This window comes from Lissotriton vulgaris, chromosome 9 (genome assembly GCF_964263255.1).
Source record: "Lissotriton vulgaris chromosome 9, aLisVul1.2, whole genome shotgun sequence".
NCBI classification, from domain to species: Eukaryota; Metazoa; Chordata; class Amphibia; order Caudata; family Salamandridae; genus Lissotriton; species Lissotriton vulgaris.
In genome coordinates this window covers 1,130,301,190-1,130,313,895 of record NC_141697.1, presented here as the reverse complement: position 1 = coordinate 1,130,313,895, position 12,706 = coordinate 1,130,301,190, and the positions used below count along the sequence as shown (strand labels likewise).

At 41.6% G+C, this 12,706-nt stretch overlaps 1 protein-coding gene across 1 annotated transcript in view; it reads right to left on the bottom strand.

Annotated features, from left to right (window-relative positions):
• FGD3 (FYVE, RhoGEF and PH domain containing 3) overlaps nt 1-12,706 on the bottom strand; it is a 569,969-nt gene that overhangs the window by 489,536 nt on the left and 67,727 nt on the right. The window lies entirely within an intron of this gene.

Below are 12,706 nucleotides of genomic sequence, written 5' to 3'. Positions count from 1 at the left end.
CTTCGAGTGATGAGGGGAGACTGGACTGATACAAAAAAGGGACAAGGAGAGTTGCGAGGAAAGGACACAATAGGTGGGGATGAGGAAGAAATAAATTGATGACATAACTTTCACCATAAGGTGAAATAGGATTTTGTGGGTAGCCATCTTTAAACATCTGACTGTGAGGTAGGCAGTAAGTAGGGAAAGGGCCAGGAAAGTTAAAGTGAAGCATCCGAAGCAGAAGAAAGAGCATTTGTCACAAGAGATGCAGGTTTTAGAAATCCTTGTTCCTCAGGTATCATAATGCTTTCTTTCAGAGGTGGTGGTTGTGGTACACACAGTTTGTAATCATTCTGCTTGAGTAAGGCAGGGGGGCATTAGAGGTGGGGGGGGAGCAGGCAAAGGGTGATTGACTGCTTTCCTGGGCCGAGAGCCAGGACTTTTGTTTCAGCAGCATTTAGTGTACTAGTCTATCTCACTGGTAAGTACGGTTTGCATAATTAATCTTACCAGGTCAAATTGGCTACTAGCCAGGGAAATCAGTTCTAGTGGATTTTACAAAAGGCAACCATAATGGTTTTCATATATTGACCTACTCTTTTAAAAATTATTACATACATTTTGATTTACCCCGGTCTAGCACGACCTTAAGTAACCTATTAATGCTATTGACTTCTAAGCACTGTTTTTGGTTTAATCTTTAAAAACTCATATCTTTACTTTTACTAATTGGATTTTTGTCATTTTTGGTCTTGCTTTACTCAGACAAATATTATCTTCTTGTGGTGTTGTCACTGTGTTGCTGCAATAAAAGTGTGCTCAAATACTTAACCATTGCCTCTTAAATTAAGCCTGACTGTTCTGTGCCAAGCTACCAGAGAGTAAGCACATGTTAATTTAGATTGTGTGACTGACTTAGCCTGACTAGGATTGGGGATCCAGTTTAGACAGGGTGTATTCTCTGCCAACCAGAAACCTCAGTTTCTAACAAAACCCTACATGCTTCACCAAGGATCACTCTTGGATGCTGTCTCATCCTTAAACTGCAAAAACAGGTATCATAGGTATAGACTATACATTCTAGCCCATGGACCTATCCCCAGCAATTTCATAAAGAATCTCAGAATCACTTTTGACACCCAAATATCTAAAGTAAACCAATCAATGCTTTGATCAAACAAGGGTAATTTCCAAATTGATTGGAACATAAAAATCATCCACCCTTTGCAAAAAAAAGCAGAACTTATCTCATACAATCCCTTTTGATCCACCATCTGAACTACTGCAATTCCCAATACCTTGGTCTCACCAGGCCCCTTATTTACAAACTACAAAATGGAGCAGCCTACTTCATCCTCAAATTGAGCCATCATACCACATTTAGGCAACCTACCCTCTTGCTGAATGTAAGCAAAACTACTCTCCACCATACAAGTCCGTAGCCGTCAACTTTGTATGACACTATTCCTGCACTGACAAACCAACCATAAATGGACATATTTTGGCTATGCCTGCACCCTTGGGGAACTCAATACATATTGTCACGCGCCATGCCTGGAAGCAGGATGTTAGCATTCCTCAATAAACTGGTTGTCTCGTATATAAAATGGAACCTCACTCTATCAATTAGGTCAATTTGCATAGACCTGAGATCTCATACAAGGGTAAGTATGAGGATGTGACTTCTCTCTTGGTCAGTGCTCAAGTTGAGCATGGCGTACATCAGTTACAGGTCCTTCTCATACCACTTGATTGCATTGGAGGTAGTTACCTTACAAAGGACTCAATATGTTAACTACTCTTCATTTATACATGTAGATCTATATATGCATATGACTATATTTATAACACTTTTGGTTCCTACCAATGAGCCTACTCATTAGCAACATCCTCCCATGCTGAAAGGTTTGTTAATAATTTATGCAACACAAAGCATCTCAGAACGGACTAAATGTGTTCTCCTGTCAGTTCCAATAATTTGCTCAGGTACACTCATGTCCTACACTCGGACAAACGCTAGCCCCTTCAACTTCCACATTATGTCTACAAAGCAACAAATACTGGTACTTAAGACACTTTGTCTTACCTAGAGGCCAAACTGCTAGTTTCCATGATTAGTAGATAAACGCATGCTTTAATAATTCTCCTCTTTCTTACATCCTTTTCTTTTCGATCTGCAATGCATAGAGCATGGAAGTTAATACTGCTTATGTTTAACAACTCCAACTATTCCTCTACATAACTTGAATTTTGACATTTAACTACATCCCGGTATCAGATGTTCTTCAGAAATATGCCATTATTTCAACTTTCTGAGTTCATGTCTCATTCTGCTAAACACTTATAAATAATTTCCTCTTTTCCTCAATTTAGAAAGATTCACATAGAAAGTTGTATGGAGGTTTAAGGGTGCCAGTACACCATCACTGGTAATGTTTGAGAAGCACAGCATATTGGAGGGTCTACCACAACAGTATAATAGAAGCGATTTTGGTCAATGTAAAAGCTACTGTGAATAGAAGCTCTGTTAGTCTTATCTCATTGCGAGGTTTGGGGTCAATAGCCACATAAAGAGCTAAAACATGGTATAGTGCCTTTTAAACCCAACAGGAAATCCAGATGCCGGAAACGAAGGCTCAATTTTAGGCAGATGAGGTTTCTACCAAATAATACACGACAGGCTCTCCTTTAGCCTACCATCAAACAACACAAGTCCTAGTTCTCGAGGCAATACTTGTCTATTGATCTGCAAACATCACTGGTTAAACATCAATCACCCCAGGAAATCTCTTAATCTAGAGATTATCAAGATGTCTCAGTCTATTGCCCTTATAAAAAGCAACCTAGCTCTGATCTACACATTTAGAACAACACAGGACCTACAATCACCTTGGAAGACAACAGAAAAAATGTGTGAAGAGCGAGATGGCACCTCACAGGCACACCACCAATGGGACCCCTGGCTAGTACTCACCAGGATGGCCCTGTTCTCATCATTGGTGCCATCAAGCTTTAACGTAAACGTGTCTCAAACCCAAAGTAAAAGGACAGTGAATGGTGCAGTGGACACAACTTATATGTGACAAAAACTTACAACATTAAACATTTAACATACAAGTTACCGTGCAACCAGGACAATAAACATTACTCATGTTCCCTTCTTTGTTGCAAACAGTAAACACATAAACATAAAAAAGGAGAATGTGAATACTACCTATCGATTCACACCCTACTTACAGCTGACATGTTTCATTGCCTTGGTTTTTATCAGGCAATTTCCTCAGGGCAAATCAATTAAATGCCACTGCCAAAGACACTGTGCTTTGCGTGCCTTCAAGTAGCCTTGCCTCTCATACCAGCCAAGAGGAACATTAAAACAGGAAAGCAGCCCCCATCGGTGAGCGTGATCCTATCTCCCTTCAGTTCTGTTACGGTGGAGAATAGTCGTTCGGCGTCTTCTCAGCACTCGAACTTCTCCTTTAGCCTAGCCTTCTGCCAAGAGAAGAACTTTTGGCCAGGAATGGAACTGACTGGGGGTGGGGAGCCTCACAGTTGAAGAGGAAACTAATTGGTAATTCATGAGACAAGCCCAATAGTTGCTGTTGACTGTTCCGGTGTGGTAGGCGAATGTTGTTTGGTGCAGAGGTGAATTATTTAATGGTATATATTGCATCCTGTTGCCTGGGCTTAAAGAAGAGAGCGCAATGAAGTGCTGAGAATAAACTTTATTACTTTCACCTCTAAAGTGTGTAAAACATGAAGTCAGTGTGTAAACATAGGAGGATTATTGCTTTACCGGGTATCAACCAGCGGTTGCTTTTATGGTCTTCTGGTATCTACAGAACCCATAACAGTGCATTGAGTAACTGTTCAATTATTTTTAAACCACCATATCATTTTCTTAAACTATTCTTCCAGCTCACACAGCTAGGTCAATTTTAGGAAATATCTGTTCTTGAAAAAATTTAATATTAATGGTTTTAGTGCTAAATTCAATGTCAATAAAATTAGAGACGAGGTGTCCTACTGTTTTTTCTAATGCACTTCATCATTTCTAAAAATCGAATTTAGTGACGTGAAATAACTCCATCCTAATGTAAAGGCATTTTTAGTTGCTAGCATTATGCATGGACTTGTTTTTTGGCAATATTGTTAATGTAGACACTCTTAGAATCACTATACAGACTTTACAAATTACATACTTTAAAATAGCCCACGCCCATGCATAGTGAGTTGGAATAAAAATTGGTAAGTGGAACGCCGTGTGTGCCATAAGATTTCTGGTGAAGAGTGAAGTCAGGGCAAACAGAGACGCAGAACTGTGGTGCCTGCAATTAGTGTTGTTGTTTATTTCGATCACAAAGTCTTGGAAAAAAGGCACCTAATGGTAAAGGAGGCATGATTGCTTTTGTGGCAGAAAAGGAAAGCATTGAAGGACCAGGTCAAGATATGGGAGAAATTGGAAAGTAGGCCACAAAACAAGTCAAGAACACTGGACAAGAGTGTTAGTCTTTTAAGGAAGAGTGGCAGAACAAGGTGCACAATGCTGGGTCAAGGTGGATCTGTTTCCCATTATGGGGTGGTTAAGTTTTTTTATTTCAGTATTTTTTTTATTGAAAAAAAAGACATATATACATGGTGCAGAGTGAAAAACACATGGGGGATGGGAAAAGACAGGGAAAAGCGCCCGGGGGGGGGGGGGGAGGGGGGGGGGACAAGCATTGTCTCGATTGGCCTGTGCCAGTTTGTCCATGTTCTCATGCTTGCTTCTTCTCCTTCTTGTAATCCTTCAGGCTTCCCCCATGCCCCTTGCAGACTGTCTGATTGTCTTTTCGCTCCCCTGGTGGCGTGAAGAGAAAGGAGAGGTGTAGAGATATAGAGAGTAAAGAGAGAGAGGAGTCACATTGTGTCGCAGAGTAGGTGATGCATGTGGTTTATGCAGTGTTGCCTAGTCTGGACGTTCAGGGTGGGTTATGGGAGGACAGGTAATTGTCCAGCGACAGCCACATCTCGCTTTTTTTTCCCTGAGTTCGGTAGGCTGTTGGTTGTTATGGTGTCGGCTGCTCGTAGGAATATGACCCAGTTGAACCAGGCTTTAAAAGTGGCCTTTGCTGTGTCTTTCCAGTTGTTCAACACCGTCTTGACCGCCGCTGTGAGCAGGAGGTCAATCAGGTCCCTGTCATTTTCGGATGTTATGAATGGGTCGGTGTACCCCAGTGCTAGATAGTGAAAGTCCAGTGTTAGTGTGGCGCCTGTTACATCATTAATTAGAGTATTTATTGAGTCCCAGAATTTCCTGATCTTGGTGCAATGGAAGAGGAGGTGTGCCAGGTCCCCCTTCTGCTTATTGCAGTTCCAGCAGGAGTTGTTCTCTCCGATACCCATGGTGGCCAGGCGTGCTGGGGTCCAGTAGGCCTTGTGTAACAGCCAGAATTTTGTCTGATCTAGAGCTGTTGTCACCTTTCTTCTCGACGATGAAGACCAGAGGTCTGCCCTTTCCTTCTCACTGAGCTCTCTCCCTGCCACTGACGTTTTAAGATTAAGGAGCCATGTGAGATACATTGAAGAACCTTGAGAAATGTGCAAACATTAGGGAGACCTACAAAATATCAGGCATATTTTATGTTATGTTAGAAGATTTGTAGAGCACAATGTAAACCCAAGGGTGGCTTGAAGTTAAAATGAAGAGATCAAAGCAAGCCTGTTGGCAAATAAGGTGGTCTGAGGAAAACGGACACCATAGAAGCATAATAGAAAAGGGCTGGTGAAGGATAAAGGCAATAGAGAATAATGGAAAGGCAGATGGGTGACTCCAGGAACAGTAAAATATGAAAACAGATGTAGAGACCACAAAGGAGAAGGTTATTTCAATTATTTCATTGCACTTTGTGGTGTGGAATTACAAATACACTCACCAAGTAGACAGCACAGCTAGGGATACGGAAGGAAAGCTTTGCCTGGCATTCAGAAAGTGGACTGGAAACACAAACTCAATGCCAACACACAGAGACTGAACATAATCAAGGGAAAAAACAGCCTTCATTCTCATACCGGTCAATACAGGAATGCAAATGAATGTAAGATAAAAAGCAAGCACTGGTGTGTCCGATAAGGTAGCCTCCAACCTACCAAACTCATATGGCCACTTGTTGCACAAGGAATAGCATGAAAAATAATACAAGTGCTGCTAAAAATGTTTGTAAAAAGCTTGTTTTTAGTTTAAAATTAGAATTTGCTAAACAAAGTTACCGCTGTAGTACTCCTCAGTGGGGAGGCAGTAGTTAAACATGTTACTACCTTCCGTGTTATCAATCAACAACATTATTCCCTTCTAAGTGCTACCTGCATACAGCTTTGCTTTTGAGACTGGGTGTTGCTAGTACACATTTCTATACACACTACCTCAACTTCCACTTCCTCATTCCTCTCCTGCCCAGGAAGGCACTCCTCCGTTGCCCACTGTCTTTCTATTGAAAGAAAACACTTCTCCTCACCCTTTCATGGGTTGACTAAATGGACTACCTAGACAGAAGACATCCTGATTTCTCTGTCTGATGGGCATGTGACCATAGTGCTGCTGGTCATAACTTTACATAGAGATTTTGTGGTCACTTTTTCTTTCCTTTTCTTTCTTTTCTGTGTGTTTTGTAGGGGCTCAGTTTAGGGCAATGCACAGACAGACATTTGGTTATATATATATTACAGCAATCCCTGCAGAGCAAATGGCAAATGGCATATTGTTTGCATGTCAAGACTACAGCAGTGGTCAAAGGAGTAGCAATCAGGACCCCGCTGCAGAAGTGCCACTGCTCTTCTCTAAGCTGAGCAGCTGGTTGAACAGGAAGTCAGTGGGAGGGGAATAATCATCTATGAAAGATACGCTCAGAATGATTACCAGGTAAACAACTAGCGGGTAGCAAGCAGAGCGATGCAGAACAAAGGTTATGCACTTGACTGATTCCCACTTCTGGCCTTCTGCTGTGGTTCAATATATATATTTATACAAGCTTTATGATCTCCTCTTCTTTTAAACAAATGAACCAATGCAAATTGTAGAGTAGGGATGTCTTCTTGGTAAGCAGTCCGTTTATCCTACCTAAGAATGGGTGAAAATGAGCTATTTTTCATAAAAAAAGCTAGAGTGAGCAATGGAGTGTCTGGTGAGGTGGACTCACCTCAGAGTACTTACTGGAATGAGGGAGAATGGACTAACGGAATGGCCACAAAGTAATTTAAACATTATCTCATATGTATATACAGGCTTATAGTGCATCTCGGTACTATCCGCATACAATTCTGTATGGTGTTGCTTTGCTTCTGGGTGTGACCCGTACACTGCCTTGCTTTACATCTAAGCACAACCTGTATACAGCTTCGCTTCTTTGACTTTGGGCGCTAAATATATACAATACTAGCTTTCAGAAAGTAGGTTAATAATAGGGGTGGATGCGAGTCCACCACAAGGAATATGAACACAAACCTGCCAGGATAAAACACAATTTTAATAATTTAAACCTGGGCTCAGCTCCCGGGTGTATGACCGAAGCACGAATGGCTAACCCACGCGTGCTTCAACAACTATGTCACAATCAAAAATGCATCTTAACTGCACATTCATTTGCTGGCCTTGCATATGGGTGGTTAAGGCACATGTGTGTTTAGGGCAAGAGGTGTTCAGCTTGTGTGGAAATGGCATGCGTGGCTTAGCCCGCGTGGTTAATGCAGGTTTCCCAGCTCCCAGATAAATATGGCACAGAGAGACAGGCCCAGCTTAGGAAATTGTGTAAAACATTTAGCAGTAATAAAACAGTTAAAAAGTACAAATACATCACAATAAAAATCCCACAACCAATTTCGACAAATGTAGAACATTTTAACGTGTAAAATGGCACCCAAACAACTACAGTAAAAAATTAAATTAAATAAGGGGAACTGGAGATATGATTTTTTTAAGATTTAAGGGAAAAGCACTAAGAAAAAGTAAAACACCAACCAGAAGTTACTGTTCATGGATGACCAGGACTTAGGCATGATTTCAGGGCTAGTGTGGGTCAGATACACCAAGCAAATTTGTCGCAGTCAAAGATTTTACTTTCTGATTTAGTCTCTGAAATGGAGATCAGAATTCTCTAGTGGGGCAAAGTTGCAAACTGTATCTGCCAAAGTACTCTTAAAGCCGGACAACCACTGAACGATGTTCTACCTTTGGACTCAGTCTTTTTTATAGATTGTAAAATCCTCCATCGTCAAAGCCTGAAGCTGTATCCAAGGAAGATGAATTTAAATTGGGCACCTTTGTTGCAAGGTCCCAATGATTCTATGGGGGTCTTGGAAATCCACAAATGTTCTTAACCCTAATTTTTCAGAGTTTCTGGGACAGCTTTTCTTGGTTACTTCTAGGGCTCCCAGGACTTCAGGTACAGCACTAAAGGGGCCAGGATTCACTATTTCATCACAGGCTGCCTGTATGGTGTAGTTCATTTCCAGTCCTCACCGGTTAACTGGACAATTCAAGAAAAATGCCTTGTGCAGGTTGTTGTGTACCTGTAACCCCATAGGATGCCAGCCAACTGATCCTTGGAGCTCACTTTATATTGCTGGTTGCATATGGGAGATGGTCCAGCCCTTCAGATCTCCCCACATTTCTCAAGCAGCAAGTCCAGTCTTCTTCTGCTCCTCCACAGATCCAGAGAGTGTTCTGAAGAGATGTTGGTCAGTTGCCAACTTTGTAGGTTTAACTAGCCAGTGGGTGTAGGAGACTCCATGATGCTCCTTAAATAACAAAAACACTCCCTGGGGCAACGCTTCCCACTTTTACAGCACATCCTGTTTGCCTTGCTGCAAATAATACCACTGTACACTATTCTGAGTTAAAACCAATAAGGCAGAATGTTCCTACCCCTCAATGGAGTTTGTGCAACAGTCATGTCTGCGGTTAGGGAAATGAGCAGCCTCCTGCTCCAAATCGCCTCCAAATTGGTTTTGGACCAGCTCCCATTGGGCTGGTTCCAAGCTGGCTACAGAGGGCCTACAGAACAAAATGTCTAATCTTCCCCAGGTCTCTATTTACATTTAACTATGAATGTGCAAAGCTCATACTGGTCTTTTCAAAATTAATGAAATTCCTGGGCCCTCCCCAGCAGCCCTCCCAGAGCTGATATCTGTTCTATACCTCGCCCCATGGTTTTGTGTGAAAAGGCATAAACCAATATTTCTGCCCGGGAAGCGTTTTTTAAACCTCATTAAAGGAAAGCCCTGGCCGGGCCATCTAACAGGCTAATGCTAACTAGCCTACTGGAGGCTCAGACAAATAAAATGTGACCTTTTAAACATCGCTTTTCCTAAATATTTATTAGAAATCTGTTTTCACCATTGAATTGGATTATTACTAAGCATCAGAAACAGCGTTTGAATTGTTATGGCAACTTGTCAGAGATAGCAAGGTTATAATTTTGTTCTGAACTACAGTTTTTTTTCTCATATGAAAGCTACAGCCCTTTGCAGTCAATATTTTTGGGGGGTATTTACTGTAGGTACATACCAACATTAAATTATTGTATGAACGACTGTTAAGTACTAGCTATCCCTATCTTGAGAGCTCCTAGACCTACTTTGGGGTGACTGATTCAATATTTAAAAAGTACGGATTTTTACTGTCAATAGAGGTTATCTTGACCAGTTCGCTTGCAGGTTTAAAAGCTGCTGGAGTCATGCTAAAAATGGTAGGCCGGAAGACTTATTTCGCTGTCAGCCTAATGGATGACACAACATGTCCTGCAGTCCACAGATGACATTTAACTTTCTCATGCTGTTGGTGCATTTCCTTCACCTTATACTATGGCCTTACTGGGTAGTTAAATATGCCAATTAGGAATAAGCTATTTTCCATGTTTTAGGGATGAGAGCGCATACAATGGGGGGTGGACAGCAGTGCTCCAGTGTGCTGAGCTGAATAACCAGGAACACCAGTCCAAAAAATGGGAGTGACCACACAAAAAGAGGTGCTTTCTTACACTAGCATCTGGATTTTGTGTGTTTAGAGCCTTATTTCTATAACGGGTGTAAACCATGCAGTTCAATATAGCACTACTTAGAATACGGTACTATATTTATAGTACTACTTAGAATACTGTACTATATTTATTCCATTTATGTAAGTACTTCTTTGCATCTGGTTATACATTTTCAGAACATTACTTGCACCTGTATTTTACCTGCTTACAAACCATCTGTATAACATGAAGTTGTCTTTCCATAGTGCCCCACTTGCATCTAGGTGGTATCTTCTTGGACTACCACTTTAGATCTGTGTACGACTAACATAAGCTGTGATGTGGCTCAAAGCTATTATTCCATAAATAACTACATGTAGTCCCTTCTTTGCACCTAAATGGTACTGGCAAAGGAATTCAGTCAACTCCTGGTATATCAGTCCAGTGTCCTGCCTGTTCACTTCCTGAGCCTTCTGGCCTCCACACTAAAACATTGCAAATATCGGAAGTGAGATTAGCTCAGACGAGGTCCATTCTCCCCAATCCTCTTCTCCATCCCCTTCTCTACCTCTCTCTTGTCTATTCCTCCCCACTCATACCATCTTCCTGACACCCTTTCCTCCATCTCTAGCCATCAACAACTTACTATAAGCAACTTGAACAATGGGATACTTGTAACTGTCCCTAATCTTGTTCAGTTACAATCCCCCCACCAAAACCGAGCCTTTGGGCTATATACACTGCTCACATGGCATGATCCGAACACATATATATCTCCATTGCATCGCACCTACTTATACACCTAGCTCCCCCCTCTGTATTTTTGCATCAATATTCTACCAGCTTTCCACAGGAAATACCACCATGGATCACCTTCCTTTGGCACCACCTTCTGGACTTGCGCTCTTCTTAACACTAATTTCCAGTCGATGCTATTTATGTTACCCTACCGAAGCCTGCTGTAACATGCCTTTAGCACTTCTCTGGTCCTCATGCACATCACCCAAATCCCTATATGTAGGTCGCCCTTATTTACACGTCACGTCCAAGCGTGAATGCCACTGTTCATTTAGCAATTAAATTATTCCTTTGTCTACAGACTCAGATCTGGTAATGGGTCTTCCATCTCCCACCAGGTGCCTTGGCTAGTTCTTGATATTATTTATGAAGTTGCTAACTAGTGTGCGATTGTTAAGCTTGGTGTGTGGTGATGGGCGATCGAATAAGAGAAAACCTGATGGTGCGCACAATAAATCTAGACAAAAATTACAGTGTAGTGCTCCTACACGTGATTCATTTCACCATCATCTCTAGGACCAGCAAGGAAAACCTGCAGATTATTCCTCTTGATTGGACTGATGACAGTGGAAGTCAATTTACAGTGAAGTCTGGGGATGTAATGAAGACACTTAGGGCCTTTTCAAGGAAGGGTGCAAGATTACATAGAAATAACGATTGAGGTTCACAATATATTGCCCTGTTTATCAAAGCCTAGATGGAAGGTATGTTGGTCTCACTTCTGGGACATGCAATAAATGTCACTGAACCTTCTAAATGGAATACAATAAAAAGCTTTTTAAAGAAACCTAGTTCTGTTAAGAAAATAAAGTTTTTAAATCGAAACACAGTGTATGTATTGGCATTTACACAACAACACAGGAAAATGAAGAAAAACATATTGCCTGACAGTTTTATTTGGAGATCACCCTTTGGGATAGTACCAAGGCTTATTTGCATATGGTTGACACCAGTCTATAACGGAACACACTAAAGGTGATGGGAGGAAGGTTTGCAATTTGTCTAACCACTGTCAAATTGCTACAGTAGCATCCCAACCCATCGTTCTTTCGCTCACCATGGCACCTCACTTTAGACCCGGCCATTAGCAAACCAGTCTTGGCCAATGGATAGAGATTGAGCCAGAGCGATTACCAATGGCTGAGATGAATTCCAGCATCCCAGCCTTCACTTTGTAGCGGTTACCGGTCTGTAATGGATCAGTGAGCAAATAAACCATGTCGTAAAATACATTTAGGGTCGCTTCCCCTGATCTGGGTTAATACACGAAGCAAATCATAATTTCTTGTTTTACTCAATGAATAGTTCACATGTAACATTTTATTTATTTATTTATTTAAACTTATAAGGCGCACAGCTACCCGCAATGGGTTTCCCGGTGCCAAGGGATAGACTGGAGAAGAAAGAAATACAAGGCTTCAAAGAGTGGGACAACTAGAAAAAGACTGTTCTGAAAAATTATTGCTGGAAAAGCCAAGTTTTTAAACCCTAGCGAAACCTGACAAGATCAGTTTCCAACTTCAGCCTAACAGGCAAAGCATTCCAAGATTTGGTGCCCAGGTGAGAGAATGAGCGGCCGCCCATCTTCACCAGCCTGAATCTAGGAACAACAAAATCTCCTTTGCCTGCAGATCTGAGAGTACGGCTAGGTATGTAGGCATGAATGAGACTGTGAAGGTACCTAGGGGCAGAGCTCTGTTTTATCTTGAAGATATAACATAGAGAAAATCAAAATTGGATAGGACACTTGTTACCACTTATACCAAGAGAAGTATTGTGAAACCCTCATAAACGTTGTGTATAACGAGAAGCGGTATATCTTGTTCTCCGCCCCACACAAACGTTTTGGCAGCAATCATCGGGTTAGACAAAGTGTGTATTGCCTAGCCTCGCCCGAGGCTTTCTCTGGTTTTTTCGTGGCAGTCTCCAGAGAT